At 40.0% G+C, this 21,639-nt stretch overlaps 1 protein-coding gene and 1 pseudogene across 4 annotated transcripts in view; one reads left to right on the top strand and one right to left on the bottom strand.

Moving 5' to 3' along the window:
- CCDC91 (coiled-coil domain containing 91) overlaps positions 1-21,639 on the bottom strand; it is a 400,877-nt gene that overhangs the window by 369,365 nt on the left and 9,873 nt on the right. The gene's annotated exons all lie outside the window — the stretch shown is intronic.
- Positions 12,169-19,208, top strand: LOC120858000 (annotated as a pseudogene).

The following is a 21,639-nucleotide window of genomic DNA, read 5'->3' as shown; positions in this document are numbered from 1 at the left end:
GACCCCATAGACGGCAGCCCACCAGGATCCCCCGTCCCTGGGATTCTCCAGGCAAGAACACTGGAGTGAGTTACCATTTCCTTCTCCAATGCATGAAAGTGAAAAGTGAAAGTGAAGTCGCTCAGTCGTGCCCAACTCTTAGCGACCCCATGGACTGCAGCCTAGCAGGCTCCTTCGTCCACGGGATTTTCCAGGCAAGAGTACTGGAGTGGGTTGCCATTGCCTTCTCCGTGAAAGAAGCTGATCACACACAAATACAAAAAAAAAAAAAAAAGACATCTATAATGTTCCTTTTATATTAAATTCTTAAGAAGGCAAAACCTTAATAACCAAAACCAAGTCAATAGTTGCCAGGGACCAAGAGTGGTAACACAGGATCAACTGAAAAGAGACTCACGGAAGTATTTCAGAGTGATGGAAATGTTCTATATCATGAATGTAATATTCACAAATACATGAGTATTTGTCAGAAGTCATGTGATTTGGTGTTTCCCTGGTGGCTCAGGTGGTAAAGAAACTGCCTGCAATGGTTCAATCTCCCTGGGTCAGGAATATCCCCTGGAGAAAGAAATGGCAACCCACTCCAGTATTCTTGCCTGGGAAATCCCATGGACAGAGGAGCCTGGTGCACTACCGTCCATGGGGTCGCAAGAGTTGGACACAGCTTAGTGACTAAACCACCACCACCACTGTGTCATGTTAGTTTATTTTTTAAGATTTTAATATTATTATATTATTGGTTATTTTCATTGTATAAATGTTATATCTCAATAAAACTGAGTTTTTAAATCACCACAGAATACAGAATAAATAGTGGAAAAGAATACTCTGAGACTTTTATCACAATCCCACTGCTTATCACTAGTGCTAAGTCCCTTCCTCCAGCAGGGGTGGGAGTAGAAAGCACAGTGTGGAAACAGTCCAGCTAATGGTCATTTCTTGAAATTAAGGTCAGAGAAAAGATGATCTCTTAGGCTGAACTAGAGTTGCTAGCAAAATCAAAGAGGGGAGGGAGTGAGACTTAGAGAAAAAAGATATGCAGTATGTAAAGTACCTCAGGGTATGTAATATGAGTAAGCTTGAAATAGAGTATCCAAGGACAGAGGAAGTGAGAACAGATCATGGAGTTATCAAGCTAGAAAACCAAGGAGACTAGAGTAGAAGGGGATAGATTTATCAGGAACACAGGAAGATAGCCTCAGATGTTAAGTGAAATATGGGGGCTCCCTGGTGCATCAGTGGTAAGAAATCCACCTGCCAAAGCAGAAGACACAAATTCAGTCTCCAGGTTGGGAAAATCTCCTGGAGAAGGAAATGATGACCCATTCTAGTATTCTTTGCTGGAAAGTCTCATGGACAGAGGTCCCTGGTGGGCTACAGTCCTATAGTTCATGGGATCACAAAAGAGTCAGACATGACTTAGCAACTAAACAACTGTAAGCTAGGCTGCCTGAGACTGGAGAAGCTACCAGGCATACTCAAATTGTAATCAGCTTTCTGATATTCTGTCTTGCTTTTAAACTTTCTGTCATATCACTACCCTTTGTCCCCAGAAAAGCCTTATTTTTTAAGACTGCTAAATAACAATGATTACATAATGTTTTGTTTTTTCCCCAAGCAATCAACAGGTAAGAGCATTATCCCAGCCTGCCCAGGGTGGACTTCATCATGCCCATGATGAAGCTTATACATTCCACTATACTGCTACCAGTAATCTATCCTTAGAGATCCTCCTGCTGCTGCTGCTGCTGCTGCTAAGTCGCTTCAGTCGTGTCCGACTCTGTGCGACCCCATAGACGGCAGTCCACCAGGCTTCCCCATCCCTGGGATTCTCCAGGCAAGAACACTGGAGTGGGTTGCCATTTCCTTCTCCAATGCAGGAAAGTGAAAAGTGAAAGTGAACTCGCACAGTCGTGTCCGACTCTAGCAACTCCATGGACTGCAGCCTACCAGGCTCCTCCGTCCATGGGATTTTCCAGGCAAAATTACTGGAGTGGGGTGCCATTGCCTTCTCCGTTAGAGATCCTAGAGTCCCTTAATGATCTGGCTCAAATTTACGTTTCTAGTCTCATCTTCTGACTCTTTCAGCCATTCTGAAGTTTGCAATTTTTTTTTCCTGCACAGAACAATAGTTCATTAATAAACTGACTTCTTCTCAAATGAGAAAACATCCAAAGCATGCCTGTAGCTATTAATATAAAACAAAGTAGTCAGTTCAAAATTGCTATTTCAGAAATTTACTTAAAAATTGTCCAAGAGCTATATACAACTCAAATATGCACAAACTTGACATATGTGTAAACAACTCTACTAAAATATTTAAAGAATACAATGAACTGAGGGATTTCAATACGTCCAGGCAACTTAAGGTGAAACATATACATACGGGCATATGTGTTAATATATACATATATTCAATTATGTGTCCTAGTCTGTGCCAGCATCTCTGTTGTCAGTACCATAATACAACCATCTAGTTCATTTTTCCATAGTCCCTAAAAATATGCTAAGAGCTTACACTAGGCCAAAATTTCCTTATAGGAGAAACATATATATGCACTATGGTAACATAAAAGCAATGGCAGTGACGTGAACAAAAGTGCAATTCTCCTAAGCCCTGCCTCTTTCACTGTCATCACAACTGATTCCCTGATGTGTATGATATTCCCTGATATCTTTATGATATTCTGAAAGGCCAAAACAAAGAATATCTTAAAATGAAAACAATATTATTTATATGCCTCACAATAACTTTCTTTCTGAACACAGACACATATAACTTGGTCATCAACAAATTTCAGTTTCAATTTCAAAGATGAAGAAACAGCATTTCCTGTTTATTTTAACAAGATTACTCTGAACAATTCACATTGTGTTATTTTAAGAATGGATAAGAGCAGATAATTACATGAAAGAATGTTACAGTTACACATAGAAACATATGCCCCAGCTTTCACATATAAAACCAATTAGTGGTGTTTTATTCGATTGTTATGGTTTCCTTCCTCCCCGAAGGCTGACGATGTCCATAAATCATTACACAGAAACTACCAAAAAGATCTACACATTTCTCGATTAGAATAACTAATTCTGTGATATTTTTGAGGCACAATATATATTTTCTTTTAATTAATGACACAAAGTAACTGAATTGCACAAAGTAATGACACAAAGTGACTCAAGATTTGCTTAGAAAACCACTATACATTTTCCAAGCCTGAGAACCAACAAAAGTTTGCTATAAAATCCAACATGAGAGACACAGAGAACAAGTCTGCTGCTGCTTCTGCTGCTGCTAAGTCACTTCAGTCGTGTCCAACTCTGTGGGATCCCATAGATGGAAGCCCACCAGGCACCCCCATCCCTGGGATTCTCCAGGCAAGAACACTGGAGGGAGTTGCCATTTCCTTCTCCAATGCATGAAAGAGAAAAGTGAAAGTGAAGTCGTTCAGTCATGTCCGACTCTTAGCAACCCCATGGACCGCAGCCCACCAGGCTCCTCCATCCATGGGATTTTCCAGGCAAGAGTACTGGAGTGGGGTGCCATTTCCTTCTCCAATGCATGAAAGAGAAAAGTGAAAGTGAAGTCGCTCAGTCATGCCTGACTCTTAGCGACCCCATGGACTGCAGCCTACCAGGCTCCTCCGTCCATGGGATTTTTCAGGCAAGAGTACTGGAGTGGGGTGCCACTGCCTTCTCCGAAAACAAGTCTACTGAGAGTCAAATTAAAAAAGAAAAAACAAACATGCTTTTTGCCTGATTCTGGACCTCCCGCTACATAATCACAATGGAAAGAATGTGTGGTAATTAATCAGCTTTAAATGCCTCTTGCTGAAAGTGAAGGAGAAGAATGAAAAAGTTGGCTTAAAGCTCAACTTTCAGAAAACTAAGATCATGGCATCTAGTCCCATCACTTCATGGGAAATAGATGGGGAAACAGTGGAAACAGTGGCTAACTTTATTTTGGGGGGCTCCAAAATCACTGCAGATGGTGACTGCAGCCATGAAATTAAAAGATGCTTGGAAGGAAAGTTATGACCAACCTAGATAGCATATTGAAAAGCAGAGACATTTCTTTGCCAACTAAGGTCCATCTAGTCAAGGCTATGGTTTTTCCAGTAGTCATGTATGGATGTGAGAGTTGGACTGTGAAGAAAGCTGAGTGCCAAAGAATTGATGCTTTTGAACTGTGGTGTTGGAGAAGACTCTTGAGAGTCCCCTGGACTGTAAGGAGACCCAACCAGTCTATCCTAAAGGAGATCAGTCCTGGGTGTTCATTGGCAGCACTGATGTTGAATCTGAAACTAAAATGCTTTGGCCACCTCATGTGAAGAGATGACTCATTGGAAAAGACTCTGATGCTGGGAGGGATTGGGGGCAGGAGGAGAAGGGGACGACAGAGGATGAGATGGCTGGATGGCATCACCGACTCGATGAACATGGGTTTGGGTGAACTCCAGGAGTTGGTGATGGACAGGGAGGCCTGGCGTGCTGCAATTCATGGGGTCACAAAGAGTCGGACACAACTGAGCGACTGAACTGAACTGAACTGAAATGCTGAAAATATCCAAATATTTTTTCTCTAAAAATTTTCAGAAAGGGGAAAATCCTATAGACTTCATGACTGCCCCTTCATTTCCTTTTGAAAAATGAAAACAAAGCAAGTACTGAGTACTGCTAGTCACAGATTTTTTTCTCTCTTTTTAAGTAGTATCTTATCAGACATATGATTTCATTTTTTATATTCATTAAATCTCTCTACAGTATATGTGATTAACTTCTTAGCATAATGACTAGTTTCCATAATCTAATGAGACTATGATAAAAATAAAAGCTCAAAGAACAATAGCAGTAACGGTAACTGAGTTTTACTAGATACATTTAAAACAAAAGTAGACATCTGTCAGTAATCATTACAGACAGTTGTTAAATGTCAATACACTGAATGTGTCTGAGGCTAATTAATTCTGAGAACTTAGTCATGATTTCTAAGAGTTTTACTATAAATTATCCTTATAGTAGTATGACTCAGCATCTTATAGTAATTTCTTTATCATGTGAGATTTGTAATACAGCAAGGAATGAATTGGGAAAGAAGTACATCAAGGCTGCATATTGTCACCCTGCTTACTTACTTATGTGCAGAGTACATCATGCAAAATGCCAGGCTGGATAAAGCACAAGATGGAATCAAGACTGCTGGGAGAAATACCAATAACCTCAGATATGCAGATCACATATCTACATATGCCTTATGACAGAAAGCAAAGAGGAAATGAAGAGCCTCTTGATGAAAGTGAAAGAGGAGAGTGAAAAAGCTGGCATAAAACTCAACATTCAGAAAACTAAGATCACAGCATCTGGTCCTATCACTTCATGGCAAATAGATGGGGAAACAGTGGAAACAGTGAGAGACTGTTTTTCTTGGGCTCCAAAATCACTGCAGATGGTGACTACAGCCATGAAATTAAAAGACGCCTGCTCCTCGGAAGAAAAGCTGTGACCAACCTAGACAGCATATTAAAAAAGCATAGACATCACTTTGCCAACAAAGCCCTGTCTAGTCAAAGCTACGGTCTTTCCAGTAGTCATGTATAGATGGGAGAGTTGGACTATAAACCTCCAACTAAAATAAATAAATTTATATTTTAAAAATTTTTTAAAAATAAAAAAGAAAGCTGAGCACTGAAGAACTGATGCTTTTGAACTGTGGTGTTGGAGGAGACTCTTAAGAGTCTGTTGGACTGCAAAATCAAACTAGTCCATCTTAAAGGAAATCAGTCCTGAATATTCATTGGAAGGAGTGATGCTGAAGCTGAAGCTCCAGTACTCTGGCCACCTGATGTGAAGAAGTGACTCATTGGAAGAGACCCTGATGCTGGGAAAGACTGAAGGCAGGAGGAGAAGGGGATGACAGAGGATGAGATGGTTGGATGCCATCATCGACTTGATGGACATGAGTCTGGGCAAGCTCCAGGAGTTGGTGATGGACAGGGAAGCCGGGCGTGCTACAGTCCATGGGGTGACAGAGTTGGACACAACTGAGCAAATGAACTCAACTGAAGGAATGAAAGCAATTTATAAAGTAAACTGCAAGGTCACTCTTCTTGATACAGTGGTAAGATGACCATATATTCTTTAAAACTTTTATTAGCTCCATATTTGACATCCCACTTTGCCAAAATAGTCAATTATTTTGTCCATGGGGAGTGTATTAGTCAGGATCCTCCAGATTACTGCAGCTGACCCTTGAACAACAATGGGACTGAACTGCAGGCCTATTTATATGCAAATTTTCTTCAAATAAATACATACTGCAATACAACAAGATTTATGGTTGGTAGAAGCAATGGATGCAGAACCACAGATACAGCAGGCCAACTAGAAAGTTATACTCAGATATTAGACTACATGAGGTCCAGCATCCAACCCCTACATTGTTCAAGGATCAGCAGTACAAAAAATAATAACTATATATAACTGTTACAGCAACCCACTCCAGTATTCTCACCTGGGAAGTCTCATGGACAGAGGAGCCTGGCAGGCTACAGTCCAAGGGGTAGCAAAGAGTCAGACATGACTTAGCAACAACAACGAAAAATTGTTATTTGTATATAATATATAATTTTATTTGTAATATTTAGATATTTATTTCTAATTTTTTATTTTATATTGAACTATACTTAATATACAATGTGGTGTTAGTTTCAGATGTATGGCAAAATGATTCAGTTACACATATACTTGTAATTTTTCCCTCCTCCTACCACCTTTTCCCTTTGTTAACCATAAGTTTGTTTTCAACATCTATGAGTCTGTTTCTGTTTTATAAATAAATTCATCTGCATCATATTTTTTAGATTCCACATATAAGTGATTATCATATGATATTTGTCTTTCTTTGACTTACTTCACTTAGTATGATAATCTCTAGGCCATCCATGTTGCTGTGAATGACATTATTTCATTCTTCTGTATGGCTGAGTAATATTCCACTGTGTGTGTGTACCACACCTATATCAATTCCACTATTGATGGGCATCGAGGTTGCTTCCATGTCCTAGCTATTGTAAATAGTGCTGCAATGAACACTGGGGTGCATGTATCTTTTCAAATTATGGTTTTCTCCAGATATGTGCCCAGGAGTAGGATTCCTAGATCATATGGTAGTTCTATTTTTAGTTTTTTAAGGAATCTCCATACCATTCTCCACAGTGGTTGTACCAATATACATTCCCACCAACAGTGTAGGAGGGTTCTCTTTCTCCACACCCTCTCCAGAATTTACCATTTGTAGACTTCTTAGTGATGGCCATTCTGAACCATGTGAGATAATACTTCACTGTAATTTTGATTTCAACTTCCCTACTAATTAGTGAAATTGAGCATCTTTTTCTGTCTTTATGCCAGTACCCTACTATTTGGTAACTGCAGCTTTGTAATTATTATTTTTATAATACTATATAATTTTAATATAATTTTATATTTTATATATACATTTTATACATGTACACACACACACATAAAAGAGACACAGAGAGAGAACTAGATTAAGAGGAACTGGCTCATAAGATTACGGAAGCTAAGAAGTCCCAAGATCCACAGGTGACAAGGTGGAAACCCAAGAGAACGGATGGTGCAATTCCAGTCTGCATCCAAAGTGTCCAAAAGTAAGAGAAGACCAATTTCCCAGTTCAGGCAATTGGGCAGAAGTTCTGTCTTACTCAGCTTTTTGTTCTATTGGGCAATCAGCTTTACTCTGTCTAGTAATTCTTATGTTAATCTCACAAACACACTCAGAATAAAGTCCGATCAAATATCTTCAGCAAGCACTTCAGCTGGTCATGGTTCTTTACATGGTGGGGTGATCCAAATCCTCATTCCTGAGAGGTCTGGGCCATTAGAAGACCTCCCTGAATTGGTTTGTTTTAGTTTTCCATTGACCTTAATTACAAGACATAATACTAAGAGATGCCTTAAAAAATCTCCTGTATTTCAGCCATAGATGTCCTTACCTTCACTGTGGAATATAAGTCTAATATCCCTTTGGTAGTTGGGATCAATCACCCTAGCCAACACAATAACTCCCTCTTTGCCTGTTGATTCAGAGGCATGAGAAACCCAAAGTAGCTAGGCAGTAGTCTTAATTTCCAATTCAGTGGAATCACTTCAAGTGAAAGCTCTCCTTCTTTTGGAACTAGGACCTATAAACTGGCAGAGCATAAAGTCATAGAAACAGAAACCAAAAATTTTGCTTAAGGGTCACTAGGTGTAACAGGGAACAGTGCTGCTCCCATTGCCACCCCTTGATTCCGGGACCTGTGACCCTGGCTATGAGAAAAACAGCAACACATACTGTGTGCCAATTCAAAGTATATACAACTTCTGGAGAACCTTGTCCCAGTCCTACAGGGTACTGACACCATAATAAGTTAATGATAAGTCTTCTGGCACCATAACTTCGTCTTCAATAGACCGTTCCACCATTTTGTCAAGCCGGTTGCTTCAGGAAGGTAGGATGCTGTGCTGTGTGCGGTGCCAAGTCACTTCAGTCGTGTCAGACTCTTTGCAACCCTATGACCACAGCCCACAAGGCTCCTCTGTCCATGGGATTCCCCAGGCAAGAATAGTGGAATGGGTTGCCGTGCCCTCCTCCAAAGGATCTTCCTGACCCAGGGATCAAACCAGTGTCTCTTATATCTCCTGCACTGGCAGGCAAGTTCTTTCCCACTAGCACTACCTGGAAAGCCCAGAAAATAAGGTAAGACCAGGGAATTCCATGACTATGGGTCCACTGCTATACTTCTTTTGCTGTGAAGTGAGGTCCTTAACAGAAGAAATGCTATGTGGAATACCATGTAGTGAATGAAGCATTCTATAATTCTAGAGATGACAGTTTTGCCAGAAGCACTGCATGCAGGGAAGGCAAATCCATATACAAACTAAGCATCTATTCCAATACGAACAAATCACTGCCACTTCCATGATAGGAGCAGTTCAGTATAACCAACCTGCCTCCAGTTAGCTGGCTACTCACCCACTAAGAATGGTGCTATATCAAGGATTCAGGGTTAGTCTCTGCTGATGACAGATCGGGCCATTCAGCGGTGGCCACAGCCAGGCTGGCCTTGATGAGGGGAAGTCTATGCTGCTATGTCTGTCTGTAATGTCTACCCCTGCCAGCGTGGCCACTTTGCTTATGAGCCCAATAGACAATGACACAGATGACAGGGAAAAGAGGCTGACTGGTATCCAGAGAATGAGAGAGTCATCCTATCCACTTGATTATTAAAATCCTCCTCTGCTGAGATCACTGTTTGGTCAGCATTCACATGAAATTCAAATATCTTCACTTTTTTCCCCCCATTCAAAGAAGTCTATCCAAATTTCCTCGTCACTCAAATTTCCTTGTCACTCAAACTTCCTTGTCACCAACACTCCAAACATGTTTCTCCCAAGATCCTGACCATCCAGCCAAACCACTGGCCATAGACCATGAATCAGTACACATCTGCATGTCTGGTCATTTATCCTTTCAAGCAAAGTGAATAACCAGGTGCAATGGCTGAAGTTCTGCCCACAGGGAGGATTTCCCTTCATTACTATACTAAAGGGATGTCCCAGAAACGGGCTCTACTACCAAAGTCAACCACTTTCCTGGGCTGCCTGTGTATCATGCAAAACCATCCATACACCAAGCTTTAGTCTTCTCTTCTGTGGTCTGATCTTAGCAAACTTTCCACGAGGCCACAGGTGTACTCTGGAAAAAGAAGACACTGTAGCAGAGTAGGGACCATGGACATTTGGGCCACTTCTTCCACTTGTCTGTGCCTTTAAGGCCTGCTCAGGCCTGATCAGATATATACTGCTTCCATTTGATAATGAAGTACTGCTGTACATGCCCAATTTTATGGGTTGGTGGGTCAGATAGCACTCATTTTATGATGAGCAGCTAAGGTGACATGGTAACGTGGTGGCCCATGGTTATACAATCAGTCTCTAAGGCCCAAATGTAGAACAGCAGCTATTTCTCAAGAAGCACAGTTATCCACAGAGGATGGCAAGGCACTGGTCCAATATCCAAAGGGCCTGCCCTGTGATTCTCTGGCAGAAATCTGCCAAAGGTACCAAACAGCATCACTATCCACCTTTTACACTTGAAGGACCACTAGATCTCCTAGATCCCATGGCCCAAGTGACAGAGCAGTTTGCACAGCATCCTGGACCTTTGGCAGAAATCTTGGTCTTGTTCTGGGTCCCACTCAAAATTAGCAGCATTTTGAGTCAGGAGACAGGCTAGAGCAAAATACCCCAAATGGAGACTATGTTGTCTCTAACGTCCAGAGAGCCACTGAATGTTGTGCCTCTTTCTTGATTGTAGGAGGGCCCAGATGCAAAAACTTATCTTTGTCCTAACCTTAGAAGTGATATCTCAAAATACGTCACACCACTGGACCCCTAGAAATTTCACTGAGGTAGGAGGCCCCTGAACTTTTATCAGATTTGTTTCTTACTCTCTGACACTAAAATGTTTTACTAACAAGTCTATTGTAGTTGGTGCTTCTTATTCACGAGGTCCAGTCAATGTAATGTCCTCAATTTAATGGACCAATATGAACCAGGTGACTGAGAGCCACACAAACTAAATTAGGCAGAGTTTTAGAAAAGTCAGAGGAATCAGAGATCAAATTGCCAACATCCGCTGGATCATGGAAAAAGCAAGAGAGTTCCAGAAAAACATCTATTTCTGCTTTATTGACTATGCCAAAGCCTTTGACTGTGTGGATCACAAGAAACTGTGGAAAATTCTGAAAGAGATGGGAAGACCAGACCACCTGACCTGCCTCTTGAGAAATCTGTATGCAGGTCAGGAAGCAACAGTTAGAACTGGACCTGGAACAACAGATTGGTTCCAAATAGCAAAAGGAGTACATCAAGGCTGCATATTGTCACCCTGCTTATTTAACTTATATGCAGAGTACATCATGAGAAACGCTGAACTGGAAGAAACACAAGCTGGCATCAAGATTTCCAGGAGAAATATCAATAACCTCAGATATGTAGATGACACCACCCTTATGGCAGAAAGTGAAGAGGAACTAAAAAGCCTCTTGATGAAAGTGAAAGAGGAGAGTGAAAAAGTTGGCTTAAAGCTCAACATTCAGAAAACGAATATCATGGCATCCGGTCCCATCACTTCATGGGAAATAGATGGGGAAACAGTGGAAACAGTGTCAGATTTTATTTTTTGGGGCTCCAAAATCACTGCAGATGGTGACTGCAGCCATGAAATTAAAAGACGCTTACTCCTTGGAAGGAAAGTTATGACCAACCTAGATAGTATATTCAAAAGCAGAGACATTACTTTGCCGAAGGTCCGTCTAGTCAAGGCTATGGTTTTTCCTGTGGTCATGTATGGATGTGAGAGTTGGACTGTGAAGAAGGCTGAGCACCAAAGAATTGATGCTTTTGAACTGTGGTGTTGGAGAAGACTCTTGAGAGTCCCTTGGACTGCAAGGAGATCCGACCAGTCCATTCTGAAGATCAGTCCTGGGATTTCTTTGGAATGAATGATGCTAAAGCTGAAACTCCAGTACTCTGGCCACCAAGAGTTGACTCATTGGAAAAGACTCTGATGCCAGGAGGGACTGGGGGCAGGAGGAGAAGGGGACGACAGAGGATGAGATGGGGACGACAGAGGATGAGATGGCTGGATGGCATCACCAACTCGATGGACGTGAGTCTGAGTGAACTCCAGGAGTTGGTGATAGACAGGGAGGCCTGGCATGCTGCGATTCAAGGGGTCGCAAAGAGTCGGACATGACTGAGCGACTGAACTGAACTGAACCCCTGAGGTAGGACAGTGAAGGTGTATTGCTGGCCTTGACAGCTGACAGCAAACTTTTTCAGTTAGACCTTATTGACAGAGACGGAGACAAAGGTATTTGCCAGATCAACAGCTGTACAGTCACCTGGGGATGTAGTAAACTGCTCCAGCAATAAAACCATATCTGGTAAAGCAGCTACAACTGCAATCACCACATGGCTAAGCTTATAATAATTCATTGTCATTCTCCAAGATCCATCTGTTTACGCACAGGCCAAACAGATCAGATGAATGGGGAAGTGGTGGGAATCACCGTCCCTGCATGTTTCATGTCCTTGATGATGGCACTAATAGCTGCAATTCCTCCAGAAATGAGAAACTGCTTTCGGTTTACTATGTTCTTAGGTGAGGCAATTATACTGTCTTCCATTTAGCCTTTCTCACCATAATCACCTTCATTCCACTGGTCAGGGAACCAATGCGGAGACTGCAACAGCTGCTGAGTATATCTATTCCAATTATGCATTCTGGAACTGGACAAAGAACCACAGGATGGACTTGGGGACCCACTGAGCCCACTGTGAGACAGACTTGAACTAAAACTTCTGTGATTACTTGACTTCCATAAGCCACTATGCTGACTGATAGACCAAAGGGACAATTTAGGTCTCTTGGAATTAGCATCAGTCCAGAGCTAATATCCAGTAGTCTTTGGAAGGTCTGATCATTTCCTTTTCCCCAATGCACAATTACCCTAGTAAAAGGCTGTAGGTCCCTTTGGGGAGGGCTGGGAGAAAGATTACTGGTATACATTTTGGCAGTGTACCAGAGTCCTTCTTCAAGGGGACCTTGCCTCCTCTTCACTCAAAGGGTTCTAGGTCTGCAAAAATTCAAGTCTTAGAACTGACTAATGGGTCATGACTCTGTTTTTATGATTCAGGCTAGACTTCTGTTCACCTGACCTAGAACTTTTCTGCTTATACAGATCAAATAAGAATTTAGTAGGCTTCCTATCTTTTCACTTCTAGGACCACCATAATCAACTAGCCAACACCACTATTCTGCATAACTCAGACTACTATAACTGTCATTTTGACTCTGCTGTCCAAACCTGTTTCACCTTGCCTTTGACAGTTAGATGTCACGACTGGGCCCTGTCACCCTGGAATTCATTTCCTCCCATTGCATTTAGGTTTCCCGATTCAGTGACTGCATTCCGACTGAATCAATCACAGAACTCTTCAAGGATGCCAGGACTCCCCTCACAATTTATCTCTCATAATATTAGTAAAAGGTGTATCCTCTGGACCCTCCCAGTTGGGGTGAGCACTTCTTAAATGACAAATCCACTCTAATCTCCCTAAGCCTTTGAATCCCTTCAAAGCCTTTGAATCCCTTCAAAGCCTTTGAATCCCTGAACCAAAATAGGTAGGTCCTGTGTTTCCAGTTCACTCACTGTGTGCCACCTTTTGGTGCATATTTCAGTCAAACAGCCACACTAAATGCAGAAGCTGTGCTTAGTGAGCCCATATAAATAAATTCTGTCTGGTCCAGTTTTATGTTCTTTTCATGATTATGCCATATCTCTAGGATCATTCTCACGCATGTTCCCTGGATTTCTGTCTGTATAAATTAGAAAGCTCAAGTAGTTCTTTTGGAGTGTACTACATTTCCCCGTGAGTCACACTTTGTACCTCATCTTTAGAAACCTGCTGGGATTTGAGTCTAGTCATAGATCTACAAGATTGTAGGAGGTCTTGAGAGTAGTAGGGGCAGGTCTTAGGGAGATCAGCACTGCCTTTTTTGGCAACTGCCTCTGGAGTAACCACTAATGCAGAATGAATCCCCTCAGATCTCAAACAGTTGTGGAGAGCTACTCCCAGGGGAGTGAGGCAGAGCTCCCAGTGAGGATGAGGAAGCCACTATCACTGAGCATAGGGGAAGGATGCTTCCACTGGCAAAAATACTCATCAGCATTCAGGGGCTCAATGTGTCCAGCTTCATCAGGGTCTTCCCTTACATTCCTAGTCTAACTTTCACAACCCCATTACTTTTCAATCAGTGCCCTCCCTATAATATATCATTTACATTACTCTCACCTTCTTGACTGGGAGATCCTTGAAAATAAGTGACATTTATTTCTGTATCTTCCACTGCCTAGTACAGAACCCTGAAATTATAGTCAGGGCTCAATAAAGATTTCTGTTGAGTTGAATTTTGCTTCTCACCATAGCTCTGTAAGTCCATTATTTCACTTTCATAAACTCAGTTTGACAGTCATTAAATCCTTGTTCATGCACCTATCAAAGGTCTTCATCTGCTAGCAGTAGCCTTTAACAGAAAACACACCTGTTTACCAAAAAAAAACACATAAAGGACTTGCTTGCTCACATTTTTTTAAGATAATATAAAACTGTCCTAAATCACGGATTTTCATTTCTTCCTGAATTAAGGTACCAGTATCTTTGGCAGGATCATTTTTTTCATCTGATTTTAACTCGCAATTTTTTTTTTCACTTTCATATACAGTAAGTAATTGAGTACCGAATTTATCTTAAAGACTTCTAAAATATATAGACTCTAGCTCATCCAAAACAGAATTAAATATGCATGTGGAAACAAAAATGTCTGAAGCACACAAAGCCTCTATAATTGGGTATATTCCTGAAAAATCTGACACCTTCTGAGCAATGTTTGAAAAACTTTTCCTCTGTACCATTATGAAGATTAACTGGGCCATTTCCAGAGTTTTCTCACAACTCAATCTAGGCACTCCCAATGTTTGTTTTTTGTTTTTGTCTTTTTTTATGCAATAGTGTCAAGATCCTACAGAAATGTCAACTGACATTCTCTCTATACTGAGTAAATATATAACCAAATCCAAAAAATGCTAGCTATTAGGGTGATGACACTGACAACAGTAAGTTTTATTCACTTAAGTTCCATTCATTGTGTATAAGTGTTTCTACACTTTAACCCCATGTTCTTATCAACTGTTTGAAGGCAACAATCATCCACATCTCTTCTAAAGCAGTGAAAATTACATTCTCAATTATGACTCTTGGGTGGTACAAGATGACAAGATGCTAAGTCAGTGAGTTAAATGCTAGGGAAAAATAGTAAGTTCAGTTACCTTTAATTACTAAGGCATTAAAACTCCACAAGTACAAATCTAGAGATTTTTCACCAAATTGGAAAAAAAAAAAAACCTGAGCTTCTATTTATCTTTCTTTACTAGAAAATCCTATTAACCAAGTACTATGTTCAGGCATAGCATACTATAAGTATTCAATAATGTTTTCTTACTTTTTATAATCATTTTGATAATTCTATTAATTTTTAAGCATAATTCACAAGCCCTAATTAAATATTTCAGAGAAGGCAATGGCAACCCACTCCAGTACTTTTGCCTGGAAAATCCCAAAGGCAGAGGAGTCTGGTAGGCTGCAGTCCATGGGGTCGCTGGGAGTCAGACACGACTGAGCGACTTCCCTTTCACTTTTCACTTTCATGCATTGGAGAAGGAAATGGCAACCCACTCCAGTGTTCTTGCCTGGAGAATCCCAGGGACAGGGGAGCCTGGTGGGCTGCCTGTCTATGGGGTTGCACAGAGTTGGACATGACTGGAGCGACTTAGCAGCAGTAGCAGCAGCAGCAATTAAATATTTCCTCTATTTAAATTGACCCAATAATATAAAAGAGAATGGCATAATTCCAAGTGGCCACACAAGAAAAGAACACAGAGTTTACATAAAGAGTTCACCAAGACAGAGAAATAGCAAGAAAGATAGTAACAATAAAAATATTAAAAACCTGGAGAGGAGAGAAAAAATTCTGATATCCCGAGTTGCCACATTACATATATATATAATGTATTTTAAAATATATATACCGAACAGACATATATTTATAAATGTCTAGTTTTCAACAAAAATTATGATACATGCCAAGAAACAAAAACATAGAGCCCCTACAGAGAGGAAGAAAATGCAGTCAACAGAAATTTACTTGTGAGGAAACTCAGACATTAGACTTATTAGACAAAGATATTAAAATTCACGACTCTAATATGTTCAAATATAATATCTCAAATCACTAAAGGAAACTGTGTCTAAATGAAGGAAAAATAATAACAATGTCTCACAAAATAAAGAATATTAATGAAAAGACAGGAGTTATAAAAATAAAACATAAAACCTGGAGTTTATTTACAGGTCAGCAATAGAGAAATAGACATAGAGAACAGACTTATGGACATGGGGAGAGGGGAGGAGAGAGTGAGATGTATGGAAAGAGTAACATGGAAGCTTACATTACCATATGTAAAATAGACAGGCAATGGAAATTTGCTGGATGGCTCAGGAAACTCAAACAGGGGCTCTGTATCAATCTAGAGGGGTGAGATGGGGCAGGAGATGGGAAGGAGGTTCAAAAGGGAGGGGATATATGTATATCTATAACTGATTCATGTTGAGGTTTGACAGAAAACAACAAAATTCTGTAAAGCAATTATCCTCCAATTAAAAAAAATTTAAAAAAAAATCTAGAGTTGAAAGTTAAAACATCCACTAGAAGACTTCAACAGCAAATTTATGAATGGATAGAAGGAAGAATCAGTGAATGTGAAGATAGGTCAATAGAGATTAACCAGTCTGAGCAAAAGGAGAAAGGATAAAGAAAAGTTAACAAAGTATCAAAGACCTGTGGATAACCACCAAGAATACTAACATATGCATAAGCATAATCAGAGTTCCAGAAAACAAAGAGAGAAAGAAAGGGGCAGAAAAACTACTTAAGGTAATAATGCTAGAAAATTTCACAAATTTGATGAAAAACATTAACCTACACATCCAAGAAGTTCAACAAATTGCAAGTAGGATAAAATTAAAAGAGACCCACACTTTAAGGTGTCATAATCAAACTTTCAAATGCCAAAGACAAAAAGAGAACCTTGTAACCAGCAAAATAGAAGCTACTCATCACGTACAAGGAATCAGTGATAAGATTTTTAACCTGACTTTTCATAAACAACCATGGAGGCCAGAAGGCAATGTGATGGCCCAAAGTGTTGAAAGAGAGACTTTCAACTAAGAATTCTATACCCAGCAAAACTAATACTAAAAAAAAAAAAAAAAGAAGAAGAAGAAATTAAGACTTACTCGAAGCAAAAACAAAGAGAATTTATCACCAGGAGGTCTTATCTATGAGGAAATCTAAAAGGAGTAATCAGGCTGAAATGAAAGAACCATAAAAAGTGACTGAATCCTCACAAAGAAATAAACAGCACCAGTAAAGATAACTACACAGGCAAATATAAAAGACACAGGTAAATATAAAAATTGTCTTTTATATTTACCTATGTAAATATAAAGATATATTTTGGGCTTCCCTGGTGGCTCAGACAGTAAAGAATCCGCCTGCAATGTGGAAGACCTGGGTTTGATCCCTGGGTTGGGAAGATCCCCTGGAGAAGAGAATGGCTACCCACTCCAGTATTCTGGCCTACAGAATTCCAAGGGCAGAGGAGCCTGGCAGGCTATACAGTCCATGGGGTCACAAAGAGTCAGAGACACCTGAGTGACTTTCACAAAAGGTATATTTGTAATTCTTTTTTCACCTATACAATTTACAGGACAACTGCACAAAGAAAGACTGCAAATCTGTGTTGATGGGCATCAATGTAGAAAGATGTAATTTATGTTGATAGTTGCACAACAAAGGAGAAGAAATGGAACTACGTAGAAGCAATCTTTTTATAAATTTGAGATTGTTGGTGCTAATTCAAAATAGACACCAAACAGACTGTTATAAAGTCATTAGTTATAATCCCCAGAGCAATCACTAAAAAAGTAACTTAAACATAGTGAGAGAAACAATAAAAGAATTAAAATGGAACATAGAAAATATCTATTTAATACAACACAAAGCAGTAATGGGATAAAGGAACAGCAACAAAAACACTTAAAAATATACAAAAACAAATACTAGGTTGGTGCAAATGTAATTGCAGTTTTTGCTTGTAGAAATTTGCCATTTGATATTGGAATACATTCTTAAATAAATGTGGTTATGTTAAACATCATTTTAATATGCATTTCTTTATTTTTTTCTACTGACTTATTACTTGCTGTTTATTTTACATTTACTTTAGGGAATTGATGTTAGACAAAAAGTAAATTCAAGCAATTTTCTTATCTGAGTTCAAAATGGGAGGTAAACCAGCAGAGACAACTCACAACATCAACAACACATTCGGCCCAGGAACTTCTAACAAACATATGGTGCAGTGTTGGTTCAAGAAGTTTTGCAAAGGAGATGAGAGCCTTGAAGATGAAGAGTGTAGTGGCCAGCCACTAGAAGTTGACAACAACCAATTTAGAGACATCATCAAAGCTGATTCTCTTACAACCACAGAAGTTGCCCAAGAACACAACATCAGCCACTGAGTTGAGTCCTTTGGAATTTGAAGCAAATTCGAAAGGTGAAAAGGCTCGTTAATTGGTGCCTTGTGAAAGTGAAAGTGAAAGTAAATTCGCTCAGTCCTGTCCAACTCTTTGTGATCCCATGGACTGTAGTCTACCATGCTTCTCTGTCCATGGGATTTTCCAGGCAAGAGTACTGGAGTGGGTTGCCATTTCCTTCTCCAGGGGATCTTCCTGACCCAGGGATCGAACCCAGATCTCCTGCATTGCAGGCAGATGCTTTACCCTCTGAGCCATGCAGGATCACTGACTGCAAATTAAAAAAATCATCGTTCTGAACAGTCTTCTCTTATTCCACACAACACCAGTTAACCATTCCTCGACTGGACTGTAGCATGCAAAGAAAAGTGGATTTTATATGACAACCAGCAACAACTAGCTCAGTGGCTAGACTGAGAAGAAGCTCCTAAGCACTTCCCAAAGCCAAACTTGCACCAAAATAAAGGTCACAGTCACTGTTTGGTGATCTGAACAACTATAGCTTTTTGAATCCCAGAGAAACCATTACATTTGAAAAGTATGCTCAGCAAAACAATGAGATGCACCAAAAACTGCAATGTCTGCAGCACACATTGGTCAACAAAAAGGGCCCAATTCTTATCCATTACAACACCTGACCACACATCACACAATCAATGCTTCACAAGTTGAATGAATTGGGCTACAAAACTTTGCCGCATCCACCATATTCACCTGACCTCTCATTAACCAACTACCACTTCTTCAAGCATCTGGACAACTTTTTGCAGGGAAAATGCTTCCACAACCAGCACGAAGCAGAAAATTCTTTCCAAGAGTTCATCAAATCCCAAAGCACAGATCTTTATGCTACAGGAATAAACAAACCTATTTCTCACTGGCAAAAATGTGTTTGTTGTAATGGTTACTATTTTGATTAATAAAGATGTACCTGCTGCTGCTGCTGCTGCTGCTAAGTCGCTTCAGTCATGTCCAACTCTGTGCGACCCCATAGATGGCAGCCCACCAGGCTCCCCTGTCCCTGGGATTCTCCAGGCAAGAATACTGGAGTGGGTTGACATTTCCTTCTCCAATGCATGAAAGTGAAAAGTGAAAGTGAAGTTGCTCAGTCATGTGAGATTCTTAGCAACCCCATGGACTGCAGCCCACCAGGCTCCTCCGTCCATGGGATTTTCCAGGCAAGAGTACTGGAGTGGCTTGCCACTGCCTTCTCCTAAGCCTAGTTATAATGATTTAAAATTCATGATTCAAAACGTCAATTACATATGCACCAACTTAACAGTAAAATGGCAAGTATAATCCCTATCTTATCAGTAATTATCTTAAATAACTATGTGTTAACCTGATCAAAAGGCAGAAATTTGCAGAATGAAGAAAAAGCATGATCCAACTATGTACAGACTACAATGCCTTAGATTCAAAGACACAAGTACAATATTGCACACCAGTAACACATGAAGTATAACTGAATACTTCATAATCAATATGCAGAATGGTTTACTATAAACAACCCAAAGCTTGGAGCATCCATTTCTTAAAAGTCTGTAAATCAACCAAAAATCTGATTTTCATTCATCCAACATGTAGTTTTTTAGTAACATTCATGTAAACACCTAAGTCTATCAGAGAAGTACACACATATTAACGGAGCTTGCATAATATAGCACTACTATCTTTACTACAATTGCAGAAATTTTGAATTCTTATAATACAAAAGTAAAACATCTTGAAATGATCATGTAGACCCTCTTTTACCACAAAATTGGACACAACATAAAAGGCAATTAGGCTGGCTTCTTCACTATCTATGCCTGCTTTGGGTAGGAGATGCACATGGTCTATGTTAGCAAGGCTGGCAAAGGGAGAAGAAAGACAGTCTTTTCTGAATAGCACTTCATGGGAACAGTGATTTCACACTTTACAAAACAGTGGTTTTTTTCATTGATATAATTAGTCTAAATGAATATATGTGTTCAACAGCATTATGTAAATGCCAAAATGTTCATATACTTCTAAAGATAAAAGGTTTACTAGAATTATAACATACTGCATTTTAAAGTACCTAACATTACTTCTAATCTTCATCTAATAAACCTGTAACTTAAAAATGATCTTCTCATTTCAAAATTTTAAAATTACTGTATTCTCTACTAGTGACAATAAATGTATCTCTAATTCTTTAAGTAAAACTACAGCAATAGCTAATAATAGTCTTTATACTCGTTATTTGAGACTTGACAGGGAAGGGAAGAGGATACAGGGTAAGAAATATCTAAAATAATTTAAATTAGACAATATAAAATGATATAAATATAATACAAATTTCTATTTGGGCACTTTAGAATTAACAGATACTGTCTCGTGTTGTAAATAGCTTAAGGAGCTTATTCTAAAAATTAAAATAAGAAGACCAACCCAGAACAAGCAGAATCTATACAGAATGCTTACATGAACTCCATATTGGTATTGTCAGTCCAGTTCACGTTCAGTCATGTCCGACTCTTTGCAAGCCCTTGAACCGCAGCACGTCAGGCCTCCCTGTCCATCACCAACTCCCGGAGTTCACCCAAACCCATGTCCATTGAGTCGGTGAGGCAACCCAACCATCTCATCCTCTGTTGTCCCCTTCTCCTCCTGCCCTCAATCTTTCCCAGCATCAGGGTCTTTTCAGATGAGTCAGCTCTTCACATCAGGCGGCCAAACTATTGGAGTTTCAGTTTCAACATCAGTCCTTCCAATTAACACCCAGGACTGATCTCCTTTAGAATGAATGGACTGGTTGGATCTCCTTGCAGCCCAAGGGACTCTCAAGAGTCTTCTCCAACACCTCAATTCAAAAGCATCAATTCTTCGGCGCTCAGCCTTCTTCACAGTCCAACTCTCACATCCATACATGACCACAGGAAAAACCATAGCCTTGACTACACGGACTTTTGTTGACAAAGTAATGTCTCTGTTTTTGAATATGCTGTCTAGGTTGATCATAACTTTCCTTCCAATAAGTAAGTGTCTTTTAGTTTCATGGCTGCAATCACCATCTGCAGTGATTTTGGAGCCCCCAAAAATAAAGTCTGACACTGTTTCCACTGTTTCCCCATCTATTTCCCATGAAGTGATGGGACCGGATGCCATGATCTTTGTTTTCTGAATGTTGAGCTGTAAGCCAACTTTTTCACTTTCCTTTTTCACTTTCATCAAGAGGCTCTTTAATTTCTCTTTACTTTCTGCCATAAGGGTGGTGTCATCTGCATATCTGAGGTTATTGAAATTTCTCCTGGCAATCTTGATGCCAGCTTGTGCTTCTTCCAGCCCAGAGTTTCTCATGATGTACTCTGCATATAAATAAGCAGG

The sequence above is a fragment of the Oryx dammah genome, unplaced genomic scaffold (genome assembly GCF_014754425.2).
Source record: "Oryx dammah isolate SB20612 unplaced genomic scaffold, SCBI_Odam_1.1 HiC_scaffold_29, whole genome shotgun sequence".
NCBI classification, from domain to species: Eukaryota; Metazoa; Chordata; class Mammalia; order Artiodactyla; family Bovidae; genus Oryx; species Oryx dammah.
The sequence above is the reverse complement of the archived record's forward strand: the minus strand, read 5'-3'. Positions and strand labels throughout refer to the sequence as shown.